Genomic DNA, 4,670 nt, shown 5'->3' with positions numbered 1-4,670 from the left:
ATAAGGTACTGATAACATCATCTTCTGTATGTGGCACCACATACTATGTTATCTTCAATATAAATTAATTGAACAAGTACAACTAAATGTAGACAATTTGACCAAATGTGATTCTTTATTCAAACTAAATGTTTACAAAAGCTTAGGCTTTCAGTATACACTCTAACAATCTCCCACTTATACTAATGACTAAGCTGTCATATCTTCTGCCATACATCTGATTCTCATTCCCTCCACATGCCGATCAAAAGATTTTGCCGGAAGGGCCTTAGTGAAAGGATCTGCCAGGTTATATGCTGATGCAATCTTGGTGATGACAACTTCTCCTCGCTTCACGATATCTCGTATCAGGTGGTACTTGCGCTCTATATGTTTACTCGCCTTATGGGCTCGTGGTTCCTTCGAGTTTGCAACTGCTCCGCTATTATCACAATAAATTGTGATGATTTTGGGCAAACCAGGAATCACATCTAAGTCCATTAGAAAGTTCCTAAGCCATACTGCTTCTTTAGCCGGCTCAGAGGCTGCTGCATACTCTGCTTCCATGGTTGAGTCTGAAACGCATTTCTGCTTAACACTCCTCCATGCAATGGCTCCACCTCCTAAAGTAAACACATAGCCTGATGTAGACTTACTTTTGTCCCTATCTGATTGGAAATCTGAATCCGTGTAACCCACAGGGAGCAAATCGTTTGCTTGGTAAACTAGCATATAATCTCTAGTCCTTCTCAGGTACTTTAATATATGTTTTACCGCAGTCCAATGTCCTTGTCCAGAGTTACTCTGATATCTGCTAACCATGCCCACGGTAAAATAGATATCAGGTCTCGTACATAGCATTGCATACATTAGGCTTCCTACAGCCGAAGCATAAGGAACTGCTTTCATGTCCTCTATCTCCTTTGATGTCTTCGGAGACATCTCTTTAGATAGAGCTACTCCATGCCTAAAAGGTAAGAAACCCTTTTTGGAATCCTGCATGCTAAAATGAGCAAGGATTGTATATATATATGAAGCTTGGGACAGACACAACATTCTTTTCTTGCGATCCCTTACAACTTTGATCCCAAGAATGTGTGCACAATCTCCTAAGTCCTTCATATCAAATTTTTTGGACAACCATACCCTTACATCCGATAATACCTTGACATTGTTGCCAATTAACAAAATATCATCTACGTATAGTACAAGAAATACCACCACGTTTCTGTTGCACTTCTTGTATACACAAGACTCATCCGGACACTGAATAAATCCATATGACTGGATTACTTCATTAAACCGGATGTTCCAAGACCTTGAAGCTTGCTTCAGTCCATAAATGGACCGATTGAGCTTGCACACTAGATGCTCTTTGCCTTTTTCAATAAACCCTTCTGGTTGCTTCATATGGATGTTCTCTTCAAGACTTCCATTAAGGAAAGCTATCTTGACATCCATTTGCCAAATCTCATAATCCATATGAGCAGCAATGGATAAGAGTATCCGGATAGACTTAAGCATGGCTACCGGTGAAAAGGTCTCCTCATAATTGATTCCCTCTTTCTGAGTGTACCCTTTCGCAACAAGCCTAGCTTTGAAGGTTTATACCTTCCCGTCTGTCCCTCTTTTCCTTTTGTAGATCCACTTGCATCCAACGGCTTTTACACCATCAGGTGGTTCTACGAGCCCCCAGACCTTATTAGAATACATAGACTCTATTTCGAATTCATTGCCTTTTGCCAAGATGTCGCATCTATATCTTGGAGTGCTTCATATGTTCGGGATCAAGTTCATGTTTACCGGATCAAGTCCAAGACTCTCCCAAAAACATGAATCTATCAGTCGCCTAACAACCTCCCACTACAACGAGGCACGTGGTTGTGTATCATGTGTAACACGTGTTGCAGTCTTGTGGTACTTCATCTTGTACTGCTGGTACTAAGGTAGACGTGTCCTCTCTAAGTTCTTCTAAAACAACTTTTCTACTTGTGATCCATTATATAGTCTTCTTCTAAAAACTGGGCATTGGTGCTAACAATGACCTTCTGATCTTTAGGACTATAAAATAAACCACCTTTCGTTCCTCTGGGATACCCCACAAACACGCGAACTTCTGTACGAGATTCTAACTTATCAGCATCTGGTTTCAGCACATGTGCTGGACTACCCCAAATCCGAATATGTCTTAGACTGGGCTTTCGCTCATTCCACAATTCTGTGGGAGTAGAAGAAACTGATTTAGAAGGTACTAAGTTCAGAATGTACACTACTATTTCCAGAGCATATCCCCAAAATGAATTTGGTAATTCTGAATAACTCATCATCGATCTAACCATCTCCATAAGAGTCTTATTCCTTCATTCTGCCACACCATTCTGTTGGGGTGTACCAGGTGCGGACAGTTGGGATTGAATCCCGGCCTCTGATAAGTAATTCCTAAACTCTCCTAAGAGGTATTCGCCACCACGATCAGACCGTAGTGTCTTGATACTTTTACCTAGTCGTTTCTCTACATCAGCCTTGTATTCTTTGAACTTATCAAAGTACTCGGACTTACGGCGCATTAGGTAAATGTATCCGTATCTTGAATAATCGTCTATAAAAGAGACAAAATATTCAAAACCTCCTCTTTCCTGGACAGACATAGGACCACATAAATCAGAATGAACCAATTCTAACACTTCTTTGGCTCTATACCCCTTGGCCTTAAAAGGCCTCTTGGTCATTTTACCTTCCAAGCAAGATTCACAAGTTGGAAAATTTTCCAACTCTAATGAACCCAAAAGTCCATCGGCCATAAGCCTTTGAATTCTACTTAAGTTAATATGACCAAGCCTTAGATGCCAAAGATATGCTTGGTTCATTTCCGAAGGTTCTTTTCTTTTATTTGAGTTAGAAGATGAGTTATAAATTTCCATGTTTTGCTTTGTGGGAGAAATTGGATTTAAAGTATACAAATTGCCAACTAATGCACCAGAACAGATAATCACTTTATTTCTCTTAATAACTACATCGTTACTAAAGGAAACTGAATATCCATCCAAAAACAGTTTAGAAACTGAAATTAAATTCTTTCTGAAACTGGGTACATAAAGACAATTTCTTAAAACCAAATTTCTATTTCTATTAAAAGATAAGTAGACGTCTCCCACTGCAACAGCCGCCACCTTAGTAGCATTGCCCATGTAGACGGTAATCTCTCCTTCAGTTAGTCGTCGGGTTTCCTGGAACCCCTGCAAGGAATTGCAGACATGATTAGTGGCTCCCATATCTACACACCAGGTGCTGGTAGATAACACCGCTAAACATGTTTCAACAACTAGAGCATGAGATATACCTTTGTTGTTCTGATTCCTACGAGGACAGTCCGCCTTCCAATGCCCTGACTGCTTGTAGATGAAGCATTTGCCCTTCGGCTTCTTCATTCCAGCTTTAGGTCCTGTACTCTGAGATTTATTCACTTTCTTTGCTGAACCGACTTGTTTCTTCTTCTTCTTTCCTTTCGGTTTAGAAGTAGAACCATTTTTAGCATAGTGAATATGAGAATTGTGACGAAACAAACCTTCTGCTGCCTGAAGTTCTGTCAATGAATATACCCTTTTGTTCATATTATAATTCAGGCGGAATTGCTCAAAACTTCTAGGTAGTGTTTGGAGGATCATATCGATCTGGGTTTCCCCATCAATTTCTCCTCCAAGGATCTGTATTTCGTTCAGATAAGCCATCATCTTTAAGATATGATCCCTCACAGGAGTATCCTCTTGCATGGTGGTTGTCATTATCTTTCTCATGGCTTCTTGTCTAGAAGCCCGATCCTGATGACCAAAGAGTTCCTTGAGATTGTTCATAATATCATAAGCTGTTGGTAAATCTTGATGCTGATGTTGCAATACATTTGACATTGAAGCCAAAATGTAACACCACGCCATCTCATCCGCCTTTACTCATTTCTTATGATATTCAATCTCCTCTTGGGTAGATTCACCAGTGGGTGCATCAGGACAAGGCTCAGTCAGTACAAACTTATAGCTTTCAGCAGTAAGAACAATGTCCAGGTTCCTTTTCCAATCTATGTAGTTAGGACCAATAAGTATATTCTGTTGTAGTATGATGGGCAGTGGGTTGAAAGTCATCCTAAGAATCACAAATAACTTTTGGTCAGAACTCTAAATTTAGAATAATATTGATTCCTCAAACAATACTATTTTAAATTAACCAACACCTCAAAACACCGTGAATTTTGTATGTCACGATAGTGTGGACATATACAAATTCAACATTTGTAAAAGGAGAGTTAAACCCATTAATTTTATTATCTTGTCAACCTATCTTTTTGACAAATAAAATTAATAGTTGGTATCCTTTGGTCACACGAATAATAGCAGTGACTCCGATGGGGAGGATACTATTAGACGTGCCTAAGTGTATACCATTACTTGATACTAAGTCCATTAATAAGATTGTGCCCCTTCCGATGGGGAAGATCACACGCTCTTAATTAACTTCCTATAGTCATCCAAAATGGAAGTTTGTTCTAGTGATCCACAAACAAGCTCATCCGATATAGAGGAAGGCACTCAGAGCCAACGCGCAAGCTTGTTTGCATCACTTACAAACCAATAATGGAGACCATGGAATTTATTTAAAATCCCTCTCCCACTTAGTTATTTATAAATGAGGAATTTTAA

Source organism: Zingiber officinale, chromosome 4B (genome assembly GCF_018446385.1).
Source record: "Zingiber officinale cultivar Zhangliang chromosome 4B, Zo_v1.1, whole genome shotgun sequence".
NCBI lineage: Eukaryota > Viridiplantae > Streptophyta > Magnoliopsida > Zingiberales > Zingiberaceae > Zingiber > Zingiber officinale.
Note: the sequence above shows the minus strand (reverse complement) of the source record.